Genomic DNA, 18,192 nt, shown 5'->3' with positions numbered 1-18,192 from the left:
TTGAGCCAAGTTCCCTGTCCTATACAGTAGGTCCTCATTGGTTTGTTGTTGCTCAGTCCCTTAGCTGTGTCCAACTCTTCGTGAACCCATGAACTGCAGCACACAAGGCTTCCCTGTCCTTCATTATCTCCTGGAGTTTGCTCAAACTCAGGTCCATTGAGTTGGTGATGTTATCCAACCATTTCATCTATTGTCGCCCCCATCTCCTCTCAATCAGGATCTAGTCCTTTTTGGTTCAGTTCAGTTCAGTTCAGTCACTCAGTCGTGTCTGATTCTTTGCGATCCCATGAATCGCAGCATGCCAGGCCTCCCTGTCCATCACCAACTCCCAGAGTTCACTCAAACTCATGTCCATCGAGTCGGTGATGCCATCCAGCCATCTCATCCTCTGGCGTCCCCTTCTCCTTCTGCCCCCAATCCCTCCCAGCATCAGAGTCTTTTCCAATGAGTCAACTCTTCACATCAGGTGGCCAAAGTACTGGAGTTTCAGCTTCAGCATCAGTTCTTCCAATGAACACCCAGGACTGATCTCCTTTAGAATGGACTGGCTGGATCTCCTTGCAGTCCAAGGGACTCTCAAGAGTCTTCTCCAACACCACAGTTCAACAGCATCAATTCTTCAGCACTCAGCTTTCTTCACAGTCCAAATCTCACCATCCATACATGACCACTGGAAAAACCACAGCCTTGACTAGACGGACCTTTGTTGGCAAAGTAATATCTCTGCTTTTGAATATGCTATCTAGGTTTGTCATAACTTTCCTTCCAAGGAATACACGTCTTTTAATTTCATGGCTGCGATCACCATCTGCAGTGATTTTGGAGCCCCAAAAAATGGTTACCTATTTCAAATTCACTGTATAGAAATGCAATAGATTTCTGAGTATTGATTTTGTATCCTGAAACCTTATTGAATTAATTGATGACCTCTAGTAAAATATATTCCTGGTAGCATCTTTAGGATATTCTATGTATAGTATCATGTTACATGTAAACAGTGACAGTTTTACTTCTTCTTCTCCAAGTTGGATTCTCTTAATATCTTTTTCTTCTCTTACTGCTGTGGCTAAAACTTCCAAAAATATGTTAAGAAAAGCAGCGAGAGTGAACATGCTTTTCTTGTTCTTGATCACAGACAAAATGCTTTTAGCTTTTCACTGCTTAGTATGATGTGAGGTATGTTCCCTCTATGCCCACTTTTCAGAGTTTTTATCATAAGTGGATCATTTTGTCAAAAGCTTTTCTACATCTATTGAGATAATCATATGAATTTATTCTTCAGTTTACTGATGTACTGTATCAGACTAATTGATTTGTGGATACTGAAATACCTTTGCACCCATGGGATAAATGGGATAAATTCCATTTGCTCACCCTTTTAATGCACTGTTGCACTCAGACTGCTAGTATTTTGTTGAGGACTTCTGTGTCTATGTTTATCAATGATACTGGCATCCAATATTCTCTTTTTGTTGTCTCTTTGTCTGGTTTTCTTATCAACATGATGGTGGCCTCGTAGAATGAGTTTGAAAGTGTTCCTACCTCTGCAATTTTTTGGTCTGCAATTTTTTGGAAGTTTCAGAAAGATAAGTATTAACTCTTCTGACAGATTTCGTCTGTAAGGCCATCTAGTTCTGGACTTTTGTAGGGAGTTTTCTAATCACACTTTCAATTTCCCTATTTACAATTGGTTTGTTTACATTTTTTATTTTTTCCTGGTTTAGTCTTAGGATATTGTACATTCTAAGAATTTGTCCATTTCTTCTAGGTTTTCAATTCTACTGGCATATAGTTGCTTACAGTAGTCTCTTATGATCCTTTGTCTTATATTTTTGTGGTGTCTGCTATAACTTCTTCATTTCTAATTTTATTGATTTTAGCCCTCCCCCTTCTTTTCCCAAAGAGTCTGGTTAAGGCTTTATTAATTTTGCTTACCTTTTCAAAGAACCAGCTTGACCAAGTTAAACTATAAGCTGAACCTCAAATGTTCTATCTACTTTTAGAACCACTCTGAACCACAGGTGACCAAGTTTACTCAAAGCTGTAATTATTCTGTAAACTTGAAAGCCAAATAAATAGAGGAACTGCAAGATTCCATATAAAAAATATACATACCAAAAAAAGTTTTCGGATATCACCTGTTCAGATGTTATTTCAAAGATTAGGTCTTATTTCAAGGGTTTTAACCATTTAAATGCTAACTATATTCTTTTAAAAATAATTCTACTAGCATGCGTGGAAAACAAAGGAGTAATAATATATTCTATTTAATTATTGAATCACAAAATTAAATAATGCTAACTATGAGTTATAATGACCATAAGGAGAGTTTATTTTTAAAGCCCCATATTATAATACTATTACAGATATTCTTTATAAGAAGGAAAAGAATATTTCTTTCTTTTATGTAAAGCTTTTACTGTCCAGGGAGCAGAAAATCATAAAACCCGATTAAGACTCATCAACCTTAAAGAGATTCATTCATTCCACTAAGAGGAAAATAGCTTAGGTGTGGCAGCTTCCATGGTAGACAGCAAGATCAGTAGAGGATATATATACTGAGATCACTATGTGCCAGGCACTGTACTCATTAGAGGTTTCTAAATATTAATTTCCTCTGAAGGCCAAACCTAAGAGCTGTTATTATCCTCCACATTATAAATGAGCAGATTGAGATTGAAACTAGCTAAATAACTTGCTCACAAACACACAGCTGGTTTAGCTTGTTTTAAGTACCCATATAAGGCTTTACCCCCAGGTCTGTCTGAAACCACATTCCATTCTTATCTGGAAAGAACATACTCTTAGGAAAACCGCCTGTAACAAGGTTGGTAATCATCTGCAGAAGGAAGGCCGGGCTGTTCCCTCCTCAGCGCCTTCCCCATACCTTGCTATGCTTGACTGTTCTCCCTTGTGTGACATCTTTTCTCCTAAAAAGAAAACCAGGATAATTTTCACTGGTAACAATGTCTGGAGAGGGAGGTAGGCCCCAATGTGTCTGCTCCTGGCTGAGCACACCATGGGGATGAGATGGGCAGGGATGAGAACTACTCTTAGTAGGATACTGGTCCCGGCATTTTGCGTTTCTCCAAGCAGGCATGTAGGGGAAAGGTGGATTCAGATGAGAAGCAGAAGGGAAAGAACATAGCCAGGAAGGCAGCAGAGCCTCCAGATCTTTGCACTGCTGGATGTTACATACTGCAATACCAATAAAGCTAGCTCTAATAAAATTTTTCAACTACTTATGATAAAAAAGTGATTCCCAAACTTGTACTGGTCCAACTGCATGGTTCTAGCTGTTTGGGTCTGAATCATTTACCTATCACCCAGAATCAACAAACCTTTCTCCACATAAGGAAACAGAAGAGGAAAAAAAAAAAAAGTTGTTCTTACATTTTATAACATACAAAATTCTATAAAAGACAGGAATAAGACTAGGTAACTAACATTATATTCCACTCTATAAGAGGTTTTCACTTTATGATACGTATATCAAATCCTGACGTTTTCATTATCATAAACCTCACTGCTCAGTAACATGGAACACTGGCTGTAACATGGAATGCTACTTGTGGATTTAAACTGTACTTGAAATCACAACATGTTACGGGGAACCTCTCCTAATTCGTTGTTCTTTAATGAATATGGTCACCACAGACATCACCATTTACCAATAATACATTTTAGGGCCAACATTTCCCATCAACATGTTCCAATTTTGTTGGTCTGCCACATCCTGCTTCTAATTAAACAAACAAACAAACAAACACTTCAGGAGTCTTCTAGAACAACTGTTCTCTGCACATCCTGTGCACACTTGAAATTTCAGGTAAAAACACATTGTGGTCATTGTGGGACAATGATTTGATAACAAAAATAACAAGAGGCATTTCCTAAAAGAGTTGTAATAGTCATGCAAACATCTAATACACCATTAGGCAAGCTAGGTTTTTTTTTCGGTGCTGTGGTTTGTTAGGCATACAATAGTCATGAGAGTTCAATAAGCTATTTTCTCTACTTATCTGTATCTCTGAAAATGTTTACGATAAAAAGTCAAAAATAGAAACTCCTTCGAAAATAATATTAGATTCTTTTCACAAAGTATGTACCAAAATGTCCAAGGAAATTCTGTTTTTTAATAAAATGTGCATTTTAATATCTAAAACAAAGACCATTCCAGTAAATGAAACTCACTGAACATAAATTAAACTTCAAAATATTTCATTTGAGCACTGAAGTTTAAGTGAAGTGAAAATCGCTTAGTCATGTTCAACTGTCTGCGAGCCCATGGACTGTAGCCCACCAGGTTACTCTTTTCATGGAATTCTCCAGGCCAGAATACTAGAGTGGGTAGCCATTCCCTTCTCCAGGGGATCTTCCCAACCCAGGAAGTGAACCCAGGTCTCCCACACTGCAGGCAGATTCTTTACCATCTGAGCCACCAGGGAAAGGTATCACTATTAGAAAAATCAATTTACGTTGTATTAACTCTAATTTACAACTTAAATACCTCAAGCTTCCATGTATCAATGTGACCATTTCTACTCATTTTCATAGTTGCTTATCAATGCATACCAGGGTGAACAAATAATAAATATACATACAGAGCAAGATGCACAAGTACTAAATGCTCCTTTCCCTCCCTTTAAAAACCATTATTTACAAAAACGGCCTTTGTTACATATTCCTTAACCATTTACCTAAGCTGTGGTTCCTACTGGTCTCCTGAAATCTCATCAGATATATTTTTGTTTTTCTCATTTTCATTTCATTTCATTTCTTTGCTGCATCTGATGCGCTTGCCTCCCTACCCATGAGGCACTCCCCCAGGGTCCTGTGACACAGACTAGCCTGAACTAGTCAGACCTGCAACTCTGACCATTCATTAATCTTTCATAGGGCCTCTTCCTTAGAACTGAGCTGCTCCCTTATGTTGAGACCTTTGTGCTACACTTTTTTTTTATGATAATTTTATCCTTAATAAATTTAGACATTCATTAAACAAATATTTATTGTGTCCTTACAGTATGCCTGACAAAACCCAGGCACTGAAGATAGAGCAGTGAACAAAACTATTTTGTTCACTGCTCTATCTTGTTCACTTGTTCAGTGAGCAAGTCCCTATTTTTCAAAAAGCTTATGTTTTACTGAGAAGATACATGATCAAACAATAAACATGAAAAACAATTAGTTCACAGCATAACAGGTGCTAATTAGTACTGTGAAGAAAAATTACATAGGGCAACAAGTTAGAAAATAAGGGAAAGTAGTACTATTTTAGAAAGACTAGTTAGAAAGGGTATCTCTTAGTGAAATGGACAACCAATGCAGATATCTGTGGGAAGAGCGATCTGGGCTGAACGAACAGTAAGAACAAAGACCCACAGCTGGAGAGAGTTCAGACACGTCAGAAACTGCAAGTGCAGTGTGACTAAATAAGTATGTTAGGCGAGGAGATCTAAGACGTTCAGTGACCTGGCGAGGACTCTGGATGTCACTCTGGGGAGTCTCTCGCATGACTCTGCCAAAATTAAGACGTGACATTCGACGACAAACCCGCACCTCTAGTGTCAGCCTCTCCCTCAAGCTCCATTTCTTTACAGCAAAACTGGCAGCTCCTTTGAGGACCTATTATTTCTTCATTCTCAACGTATCTAAATGGGTATTTTTTCCTAATCTACCAAACTGAAAATCAGCGCATCAACACACTGTTTCTATTCATTTTAAAACTATATAATCTTCCTAATCATCCAAGAAACACATCCTGAGTCATCTTTGATTGTCTTTCAACCCATGGCTAAGCCTACAACACTCACTGTAACAGTTCTTTTGTAATGTCTTTTGAACCGTCCCTTCTTTTCACTGCTATATCCAACCAGAGAATTTACCAAAATCTGGACCCCTAATATGGTTTCCCAGATGGTCTCCCTTTCTCTAGTCTTCTCTCCTGTCTGAGTTGTGCTACACACTATCAACCTGATTAGTCTTACTCAAATTTTTATTTAAAAAGCTTCAACTACAACCACAAACAAGTATCTGGGTATTTGCAGCAGTATAGTAGAGTCACTCAGTCATGTCCAACTCTTTGTGACCCCATGGACTGTAGCCTGCCAGGCTCCTCCATCCATGGAATTCTCCAGGCAAGAATACTGGAGTGAGTTGCCATTTCCTTCTCCAGGGGATCTTCCCGACTCAGGGATCAAACCTGGGTCTCCCACATTGTAGGCAGATGCTTTACCGTCAGCCACCAGGGAAGTCCTTGCAGCAGTATAAAAATACTTAATTTATAATCTAGTTTAACTGGTAAGCCAAAGGAACAGCATATGTTGGAAGAATCAGCTCATTCATCTCTAGCAGAATTGAAAAAAATTTCATCTTTGCCAATTTAAGTCAAGAGGAAAACTGTATTCCATTATATATTTCTCTAAAATTCATTCTTTTTCTATAATTGACTACTAAGTCTTTATTTTAGCATGTTATTAGAGCTTAACCACAAGATTAAGATATTACATGTATGATTTCTCACTTAATTCTCCTGATAAAGTATTTTTATCATTTCCATTTCACAAATACGAAAATGAAGATTGTCTGATTTTTAAGTTACTTGTTCAAAATCATCAAGTCATTAAGGTTGTAAAGCCGAGTCTCTAAATCCAGATTTTCTAGCTCTAAATTCTTGGACCTTCTTGTATGTCACGTACTGCTTTAGGAATGTAAGTCTCTTACAAGAGAGGAAGAAATGTTTTGTTTTTTATTTATAACCAGATTTATTTATATTTTATTTTCAAGTTTTCTGCAGTACTAAAGTGACAGAAACAGGTGACATACAGAATACTGACATAGTTTTCCCGCAGAGAAAACTGACCAAACTGTCATTGGGAAAAATGTCTTTCTGTCAATATTAGATTGCTGATACAAAGCTGAGAGCACATTTGAAATACTTATTGGCCCAAATGTTAAAACAAACACGAATTAACATGTAACTAGAGTTGCTGGAGTGGGAACTTGTTCAGGTCTGTCAATCTAAGTCAATCTTGTTGATTCCTTAATGATAAGATAATCTATCTATTAGAGTACAGAGCCATTAGAAGGAATACAACAGAAATATAAGTTCCTAAAGGCACAGAAATCCCAAAGAATCTAGGAGGTAACAGCAGAACTGTAAATAATATAGTTTAACAAAAATATTTTTTAAAAATATCCTATTTCCATAGCACAACTATAAAGCTCAAAGGAAACAATTCATATGAAATAATGCTATGAAGAAAGTATTATATATTTTAATTACTTTCTAAGAATATCATCTAGAGAAAGAAACTTTATCAGTGTGCTTTTGGAAGCAATAACTGTTGCTGGATGGATGATTCAATTAGCATGAACTATTCTGGCATGTTTCAAAAGCATTGCCATTTTAAAACATAAAAAATGTCTAAAAATGCAACCATAGTAATAGTGCACGGGTTGGGGTGAGGGAGAAAGACAATGACAAATTGGTCCAAAAGGACACTGAGACTTCATAGCTGGAAGACCATTGTGCTGACAATTAGTAACAGGAAGCAGAGCACAAAACAAATGAATGAAAAAAGCTGAACTTGCAATGAAAGACCTTATTATAGTGCAGAAACATTATTGTAATAAAGGGGCAATGTACTCTCCTCCATAAAACTTTCAAACAGGCACCCTTGCCTCTTTTTTCATTCTCTGCATTTCATTTTTTCATTAGCATCTGCTTGATTATGTATTATTTCCAACCCGAAAGAATGCTTCTCTATCCTTCCTAAATTCCAAGGCTTAAAGGTCCTTCCCCTCACTGTGGCCTTGAGCCTCATTTAACTTTACTCAAAATATAACAAAGGTTTAAAATAACAAAGATATAGGGGAAAAACAGAAAGGCAGTGATTCAGTATACAGCTCCAGCAAGATAAAAAAAAAGTGTCCCTCAAGCCTAACTTGTTAAAAACGCAATGATCATATAATTCATACTAATATCCAGATGATTCTGTCTCTCAAACTCTTATGCCTTCTTTGATAGAAGAGGAAGGCTGAAATCTTCACTTATTAGTGTAAATTTTCTGCATTTAGCTTTAGTTTCCCTAAATGGGAACATCCAAAAGCTCTGAAACATATTTCCACATACTAGTTGAGAATGACAAGACTTGATCCATGACACTGACATATAATCTAGAGGTAAGGAAAGCCCACACCTTCTGACTATGCTTCCTATGCTAGAAAATGTTTTACCTCAAGACCTACAGCAGCCAGAGATATTTTAGTTAAGCAGTGATGTGTAAAAAGCATTGGCCTTGACACCTGAAAGCTGTGGGTTTTGCTTTAAGTCCCAAAGTTCATCAAATGCATGACCATGGGCCATTCTATGGACCCATTTTCCCCAGCTATAAAACGGAGACATTATGTATCCTACAAAAATATCAGTGTGACTAATAATACACATACAAAATGCATAGCACACAGATGCTCAGCGAGTGGTAAATTATTATTTGCATTAATTCTCAAAAGACTGAATGTTCCAAGAAATTATTATATGTGGCTCATAGGCAAATCATTGACTTCTAAAAGACTTTGGAGATTCTTCATGCCAACTCCTTCATATCACAGATAATAAAACACCAGGGATGGTGAAGTGACTGCCTCAATATTACATAATAAATTTCTATCAAATAGTCAGCCACCTGGCTACCACCTCCATGCTTGTCCCTCTGCTAAAGCATAAATAAGTATCAAGGTTACATACACTACACCTCTCAAAAACAAGAGTCTGCTACTAACCTACTGTTAATAATACTTGACATACCACAAAGTTTCTGTGGTGCTGAATAAGCATTACTCAAAGAAGAGTTATCTCTGAACTCCACTTATGATTAAATATACTCAAGCCAGGTGTGAGAAATGCATGCTTGTTCAGTTGCTTCAGATGTCTCCGAATCTTGGCAAGCCTATGGACTGTGACCCGCCAGGCTCCTCTGTCCATGGGAATTTCCAGGCAACAATACTGGAGTGGTTAGCCATTTCCTTCTCTGGGGGATCTTTCTGACCCAGGGATTGAACCCACCTTGCAGGCGGATTCTTTACCGCTGAGCCACTGTGGAAGCCCCAGATGTTAGACAGTCCGGACCAAATCATTGTTAGTTTTCCCAAGTACTTGCTTTGAGAGTCTAGGAAAATTTCTTAATCTCTCAAGGCCCCAGCTTTACTAGTTTGTTTTTTTAAAGGTAATATTTATCTCATGTTTTTCTTGTCATGTTGCTGTAAATAAGGCACCTTATACATAGATTAAACAATGTTAGTTCTCTTCCTTTTACTTCCTTAAGTCTCTATTAATTTCACATGCATTAATTATAAGTAGGGAAGTAGATTCTTTACCAGTGAGCCACCTGGGAAGCCCAATTATAAGTAAGATGGGATTAAAGGAGTAAGTAATGGGCGTATAATCATTTTTTAATTTACAATTTTGGGGTATTTTTTTTTTTTTTTTGGCTGCAGTGTATGGCCGGTGGAATCTTAGTTCCCTGACTAGGGATTTGACTTGAGCCCTCAGCAGTGAAAGAGCAGAGTCCTAACCACTGGACTGCCAGGGTATTTCCTAATTTAAAATTTTAGAAAGTAATTACAAATAAGCCTCTACTTTATAGAAAAGAAACTAAGTTAAAAAATATATATTAAACATGTAAATCAGGTAGGTTTTACCTATATTTAACTTAATCAAAAACAATCTATAGATTTAATTAGGCCATAAATGAGTATACACAGAAAAGTGTATAAAAAGGATTACTGTCACTCTTCAGATATGGAACGATATCACAGAGGAAAATTCTAGGATCAATAATAAGAGAAAACAATAGTACAAGGATCCTTAGCACAAAAGCTACCTGAGTGTTACACACTTAGCAAAACTGTAGTTGAAAAACTGAAGTATACTGACCTAATAGTAATTAATATTAAAAATTATGCAAAACCCCATCACAGCTGCTTATCATACACAGGCTGCAGGTGGTGGTCCTCCTACTCCACACCCACTATTCACTCCCCAGTCACACCACCTCGGCTCTCTTACATAAATTAAGTCAGGTTAAAAAACAGTAAACAGATGATGTGCCCCTTTCTGAGCTAAAACCTGCAGTTCAAAATATTTTTGGCTAAAGAAAAAATATTGACTTTAAGATAGTATTTTAAAATAGAATTATGTATTTGCATCAGTAAAATTATTTTATATTCTACAAGGAGAGAAGATGAATAGCAATATGACAAAAGAAACTTCATGTAAAAACCAAGTCAGCAAATAGGGGACATAATGCCTAACTTTGACACTGAGAAATCATACAAAGTATCTGGTATGATTATGGCAGTCTACTAAATATTTAAGGTGCCATATTTATTCCTAACACTTATGTTTCTTTCTCCTTTGATATCTTTCAGTCTATACAGGGACAAAGAAATAACATACCATCTGGAGGTTTCATCCATATTCTGAGGATTTCATACCCATTTAAATTAACAATAAGAGATTCAACCAAAGTTTCTCAGAAATAATTTTTTCAAATTATTGTGATCTGTTACCTGGAATATATGTCATCTTTTGAAATCTTACTATTTTTCCAAACAATCTCAATTTCCAATGAAGGTTTTCTTGATGATCTACTCCTCAATGATACCTCCTTTTCCTAAAACTCTTACTGAATATATTAATTATAAACCTACTTCAGAACTGAGCCATCAAAATACCAATTTCAAAAAATACTAATTCCAAGGGTTTGTGGCATATTTTCCTAGCAGGTTATAAATTCTTCAAATCCAAGGGCTGTATCTGTGGATTAACGAAAGGAACGCAGACTTCAAGGTTAGCATTCTGTTAGACATGGGCTGAAATTCTGGCTCTGCCATTTGCCAGTTAAGTCACATAATCTCTCAGTCTCTTTAAAATGGAGAACATAATACTTACCTCAGAATGTTGTTGTGAAGATTAAATGAGATAACATATGTGAAAGGGCCTGGCACATAGTAAGGCTCAAAAAAAGGTTGGTTTCCTTCCTTATTTCCTTCTCTTTTCCCTCAGTACCTGGTACAATGTTGAGAACACAATAAACCCTCAATAAAAACTTTCTAAATATTCATTTGAACTTAGATTTCCTAAAATATGTTTAAATATTAAGTGATAACTTCTATGTATCCGAATTGTGTTACTTTAAATCTTATGCAAACAAAGTAGGAAATCTCAAAACAGAACAAGTGTGTGAGGCTGCTACTTAAGATGATGAGAAAAGGAAGTAAAGAGAGGAGTCGGAGGAAATAGTATTTAAGAACAATTCAGGGAAAATTATTGCACACATAGTATTTTTCACACAAGTATCTCTGGATAAGCAAGAATCGACTGCTGACCTAAGAGGAAGTTGAATGAGAGAAGCAAGGAGGGAAGGAGGAAGAGAGAAAGGCAGAGAAGAAGAGGAAGAAGAGAAAGGAGGAAGGGGAAAAGAAAAGGATGAAGGAAGGGAGGAAGGAAGCTTCATTCTGCCGGGACCTCTTTTATGTCCTCACATTAATATAGGCTATTGAAGCTGACCACTCCTTGCCTATCTTCCATTAAAAACAATTCCCACTGCATCTTACAAAAAAAGTAATTATCTAATGGAAGAACCAAATTAATGTGAAATTTCCCCCAGTACATAGTAACCAAAGGATCCTCTTAGAACAGTCAGAAAGACATTTGGGGGTATTATTATATTAAAAAAAAAAAAAAAAAAAAACCACTTCTGACTAAACCTTCTAATTAAAGAATTTGGTCTGCTTCCAGGTCCTCTGAGGTCAGTCCAGTGGTGCCGCCTTTTCCGCTGCAGTGATGTTCTTCTTCATTTTCCAGGAGGCAGCCATGTGCATGGTTGAGAGGTCTAGCACATGTTATTTAGTTATAAGAAGGACCAGTCTCTACAAAGTCTTGAGCATTAAATACAATTGAGATTTTTTTCCCCCCAAACCAAACAAGAGGAGCCATTCTCAATTTCAATCCTGTTGTAGATGTGTATGTTCAGTTGCTAAGTCATGTTCAACTCTTTCAGACCCCATGGACTGCAGCGTGCCAGGCCTCCCTGTCCTTCATTATCTCCTGGAGTTTGCTCAGATTCATGTTCATTGAGTTGGTGATGCTAGTTGTACATAGGTTCTACTTAAAACTTGCAATGTCTTTAAAGAAAACCCAATAGAGTGGTTCCCACCTTACTCCAATACAATTTAACTAGAAAGGGGGGAATGGCTGCCATTTAACTCAATTAAGCAAATCACTGCAGATGGTGATTGCAGCCATGAAATTAAAAGACGCTTACTCCTTGGAAAGAAAGTTATGACCAACCTAGATAGCATATTCAAAAGCAGAGACATCACTTTGTCAACAAAGGTCCATCTAGCCAAGGCTATGGTTTTTCCAGTGGTCATGTATAGAGTTGGGACTATAAAGAAAGTTGAGCACTGAAGAATTGATGCTTTTGAACTGTGGTATTGGAGAAGACTCTTGAGAGTCCCTTGGACTGCAAGGAGATCCAACCAGTCCATCCTAAAGGAGATCAGTCCTGGGTGTTCACTGGAAGGACTGATGTTGAAGCTGAAACTCCAATACTTTGGCCACCTGATGCGAAGAGCTGACTCATTTGAAAAGACCCTGATGCTAGGAGGGATTAAGGGCAGGAGGAGAAGGGGACGATAGAGGATGAGATGGTTGGATGGCATCACCGACTCAATGGACATGAGTTTGGGTAAACTCCGGGAGTTGGTGATGGACAGGGAGGCCTGGCATGCTGCGGTTCATGTAGTCGCAAAAAGTCAGACACGACTGAGCGACTGAACTGAACTGAACTGAAGCAAATATTACTGAGCATATTCTATCTTATGCTATTACTTTTATTTGTATTTTAGCATTTGTAATTTACAAAGTGTTTTCATATATATAATTTCATTTAACCCCCACCCTAATCCTGAACAGGAGATAACCTCATGTTTAAAACTGAGAAAAATGAAGATCAGGAGAGTTTTGTGATTTGCCCAAAGTCAAAGAACTAGTAAAACAGCAGAATCAAGACTCAAACTTAGGTCTTCTGATTCCCAGTCCTGTGATCTTCTAATATATCAGATCTTAATAAACACTGGAGGAAATTTTTTAAATGAGTATACACAGTGATTATGCTCTGGAAGTTTATCATTTCCCTCGATTCTGCATAAGACCCCATGCTAAGTTATATTCTGATGAATGAAACTGAGAGGTAAAGACTACAACTAAATAGATTAGCTCTCAAAGTGAAGTTGCTCAGTCGTGTCCGACTCTTTGTGACCCCTACCGGGTTCCTCCATCCATGGGACCCTCCAGGCAAGAATACTGGAGTGGGTTGCCATTTCCTTCTCCAGGGGATCTTCCTGACCCAGGGATCGAACCTGGGTCTTCCGTATTGTAGGCAGACACTTTACTCTCTGAGCCACCAGAGAAGCCCCAGATTAGCTCTAGAGTAAATCAGAAAAGAGGAGTGAGAAATCATGAGAGCTGCTACCAGGAAAAGACATGCTCTAAGCAAAATCTGAGCAGTTCACCTGCAGTATTATAATGAAGGAAGTAGTAAAATCATGAGATTATTTAACAGGAAGCTCAAATGATACACATGTAAATTTACATTTATAAAGGACATATAACTGATGAAATATTCCAGTGATACAGACAGTTCTCATATGTAGGAGCTAGATTTGACATTCTAAACTGCCATAGTCATATCAATTAAAATGGAATTACACATTTTCTTTTGTGCACATTTGTTGTACAATGTAGAAAAAAAAAAACGAAAGAGTAGAAATTCTATGGAAAATTTTTTTAAATCAGATTGAAGTGTGATTTCAATGAGGAGGAAATATGTGACTAAATATGGCATTATTCTTCTTCAAAATTTTCAAAAAACTATCTCCTTTTAAAGTGATTTTTTCCTTTTTTTTTTTTAATTTTATTTTAACTTTACAATATTGTATTGGTTTTGCCATATATCAAAATGAATCTGCCACAGGTAAACATGTGTTCCCCATCCTGAACCCTCCTCCCTTCTCCCTCCCCATACCATCCCTCTGTGTCGTCCCAGTGCACCAGCCCCAAGCAGTGATTTTTTAAAAAGGTTCTCAACATTCCCAATTCTAAACTTGGTTTATGGGTTAAAGTTTGTAAATATATGAATACAGTATCATCCATAAAAATGAAGGATAGGAAGAAATTTCGATTAAATTTACAGTAATTCATTTAATTTTTAAATAACGCATATCAGGTTTCCCTAGTCGCTCAGCTGGTAAAGAATCTGCCTGCAGTGCAGGAGACCCTGGTTCAATTCCTGGGTCAGGAAGATCTGCTGGAGAAGGGATAGGCTACACACTCCAGCATTCTTGGGCTTCCCTGGTGGCTCAGACAGTAAAGAATCCACCTGCAATCCGCCTAGGTTCAATCCCTGGGTTGGGAAGATCCCCTGGAGAAGGAAACGGATACCAACTCCAGTATTCTTGTCTGGAGAATTCCATGGGCTATATATTATATAGTCCGTGGGGTCCCAAAGAGCTGGACACGACTGAGTGATTTTCACTTTCTTTCAAGGCATTCCTCATAGAGAGATAATTCAAGTACCAGATATAACTTTCTATCTTCCTAAAAATCTGAACACAATTAGAGAAAACAAGTCTTCCAATGATCAAGTACATGAAACAGTCTAAAAATCACCCAAAACAAAAACAGGATTAGGAATTTTACATCCAGTTGAACTTTATAAAATCTACTAATTTGTGTCCAAAAAACATATGGAACATTGAGGAGTAATAGAAGAAAAAAAGGAATATTTACATATACATGTATAAACATAAGTAAGAAAAAAATTCATCTTCCTCTTGTGAAAATGGAGGAAACTTAAGATTCTCCTGAGCAAAATGGCACTTGCTAAGGAAGATTCTTTTTGAAGATCCTCTGTATTGCTTCCAAATACTCCAGAGAATACATGAAGGCAAGAGATAATCATTAAGAGATGATCATAATAATCCAACTGAACCAGGAAGACAGCAGTAAGATTGATAAGTAGGGAAAACACGACAGTGCCTGGCTGACTGGCTGACTTACAGTGGGACTTATAGTTATAGTCATCTTCCTATAACTATATAGGTTCTTTTTAACTCAAATACTGATTTGGATACCTAATGCTCAAAAGCCTCCAATGGTTTCCAATGGGTTTCCATTAAAAAAATCAAACTGGTATTCAAGATCTTTCATAGTCTGATTATAGTTTATCCAACCTTAGGAGTTTTTTCCTTCAACAAAAACTTTCTATCCATCTAGCATATCATTTACACTATTTACAAACAAGCTACTCTTTAATTCCAGACTTCATTTTTGCTTATGTTGTTAACCTCACTGAGAAAGTCTTCTTCCTTCAAAAAACCTAAATATCACCTGTCCTTCTAGGCTCATGTTAATCTTGCCTTATGCATAAATTCTTTTCTAGTATTCCTACCTTACTTTTACCTATTCTCTCAACTTCTACGGCATTAATTTTCTGATCTCCCATAATCCTTGTGTATTTATATATTATAGAGTTAGAGTTGCTTTCTACAGACTATTTTTTATCACATGTAAGACTAAGAATCAAGTCATAAGCTATTTCTTTATCCCCATGAACAAACACAATGAAAGCATTAGTAGGAATCAATTGATTTTTCTACACATTTATTTAAAATCTCAGAGTCTAATATTATTCGAGGTAAAAATGGTTTTTGGTAGGTTTAAGTCCCATAACACCCTTACTTTCTTTCAAACAGAAGAAGAAAAATAGGTTAGTGAGTAAACAGGTCATTGCACTTCTAAAATTGGCCTAAGAAATGCTGACCAATTTCTTTTTCTAAAAGAGACAGAAGAAAGGTTTCAGAGAGGAAAGGGATATTGTCAGAGTGGGCCAGTATCTGCATCACAGAATAAGGCAGAATTCTAATAGGTGCTCCTGGGGACATAGGCTGGCACTTTTCCCTTCCCACCACAGTGAGAAGGAAGGACTAGGTCAAAAGTATGATCAGTCTCAAGACATGGGCAATGTTCAAGTTCTCCACTGAGCAATTGCATCCACTTTTGAGTTGAGCTAATAACTGTCAACATGTCAGGAATCATGACTACTACCCTGGGTAGACAAGCCATTGTGCTCAATGTATCTTTGAAAAGAGCTTTGCAACAAGTCTTGTATGTATCCTATATTATTTTTCAGTCAAAATGCAATGTTTTCTACGCAGAGATAAATTTCAATCTATAATTAGTAACTTGCTGCTGTTGTTCAGTTGCTAAGTCGTGTCTGACTCTTTGCAACTCCATGGACTGCAGCAGGCCAGGGTTCCCTGTCCTCCACTATCTCCCAGAGTTTGTTCAGATTCAGGTCCATTGAGTCAGTGATGCTATGTAACCATCTCATCCTCTGCTACCCCTTCTTTTGCTTTCAATTGTTCCCAACATCAGGGTTTTTTCCAATGAGTCGGCTCATCGCATCAGACGGCAAAAGTATCAGAGCTTCAGCTTCAGCAACCATCCTTCCAGTGAATACTGACGGCTGATTTCTTTTAGGATTGACTGGTTTGATCTCCTTTCTGTCCAAGGACTCTCAGAGTCTTCTCCAACACCACAATTTGAAAGTATCAATTCTTTGGCACTCAGCCTTCTTTATGGCCCAGCTCTCACATCTGTACATGACTACTGGAAAGACAGCTTTGACTATATGGACCTTTGTTGGCAGAGTGATGTCTCTGCTTTTGAATATGCTGTCTAGGTTTGTCATAGCTTTCCTTCCAAGGAGAAAGTGTTTTTTAATTTCATGGCTTCAGTCACTGTATGCAATGATTTGATTTTGGAGCTCCCAAAATAAAATCTGTTACTGTTTCCACTTTTTCCCCTTCTGTTTGCCATGAAGTGATGGGACCAGGTGCCATGATCTTGGTGTTTTGAATGCTGAGAGTTAATAATTTACCTAACCATATTTCTGATCAGAGATACAATTTTCTTGGAAAAAATATTATTTTACTTACATTTATATAGTATTATATTTAGAAGGCAATTTCCAATATAGTTCATATTTGATCCATCCAAAAAAGAATAAAGGTCAAATACTGTTATCCACATTTTATAGGCATTGGAGAACTTACATTATGCATGCCAAAGAATATCTAGCAATTTAAGAGTTGGAATTCTGACCCAAAATCAGATCTGAAAGCTCTAGATAGGGAAAATGTCACAGAATGGAGGTGGGGAATGGAGGAGGGGTTGGGGGAACAACCCATGGCCAGGGAAGCCTGGCGTGCTGCAGTCCATGGCGTTGCAGAGTCGGACACAACTGAGCGACTGGACTGAACTGGGGGAGCACAGAGCAGGAGATAACACTTAGGTGACAGTAGAGAAATATGAATTTTAATCTTGGTACTTAACTACCTGGAAAAGGAAATGGCAACCCACTTCAGTATTCTTGCCCAGAGAATCCCATGGACAGAGCCTGGCCAGCTACAGTCCATGGAGTCACAAAGAGTCAGACACAACTGAGCAACTGACACACACTTAACTACCACTACCTAGTAAAGCAACCTTAAAAAGATCACTGAATTTTCTAGAAAGCCCAGAGATAAATCCACGCACCTATGGACACCTTATCTTTGACAAAGGAGGCAAGAATATACAATGGAGAAAAGACAATCTCTTTAATAAATGGTACTGGGGAAACTGGTCAACCACTTATAAAAGAATGAAACTAGAACACTTTCTAACACCATACACAAAAATAAACTCAAAATGGATTAAAGATCTAAACGTAAGACCAGAAACCATAAAACTCCTAGAGGAAAACATAGGCAAAACTCTCTGATATAAATCACAACAGGATCTTCTATGACCCACCTCCCAGAGTAATGGAAATAAAAGCAAAAATAAACAAATGGGACCTAATTAAACTTAAAAACTTTTGCACAATGAAGGAAACTATAAGCAAAGTGAAAAAACAGCCTTCAGAATGGGAGAAAATAATAGCAAATGAAGCAACTGACATAGAATTAATCTTAAAAATATACAAGCAGCTCCTGCAGCTCAATTCCAGAAAAATAAACGACCCAATCAAAAAATGGGCCAAAGAACTAAACAGACATTTCTCCAAAGAAGACATA

The 18,192-nt window shown here is 37.3% G+C and overlaps 1 protein-coding gene across 7 annotated transcripts in view; it reads right to left on the bottom strand.

Moving 5' to 3' along the window:
* AKT3 (AKT serine/threonine kinase 3) overlaps window positions 1-18,192 on the bottom strand; it is a 279,622-nt gene that overhangs the window by 117,204 nt on the left and 144,226 nt on the right. The window contains exon 2 of one of the 7 annotated variants that reach the window (XM_061382515.1): window positions 10,958-11,074. The exons of the other annotated variants lie outside the window; for them this stretch is intronic. The gene's annotated coding sequence lies outside the window, so the exon portion shown is untranslated. The remainder of the gene's footprint in view (window positions 1-10,957; window positions 11,075-18,192) is intronic. 7 annotated transcript variants of the gene reach the window in all.

Source organism: Bos javanicus, chromosome 16 (assembly GCF_032452875.1).
Source record: "Bos javanicus breed banteng chromosome 16, ARS-OSU_banteng_1.0, whole genome shotgun sequence".
In the NCBI taxonomy this organism is placed as follows: Eukaryota; Metazoa; Chordata; class Mammalia; order Artiodactyla; family Bovidae; genus Bos; species Bos javanicus.
The sequence above is the reverse complement of the archived record's forward strand: the minus strand, read 5'-3'. Positions and strand labels throughout refer to the sequence as shown.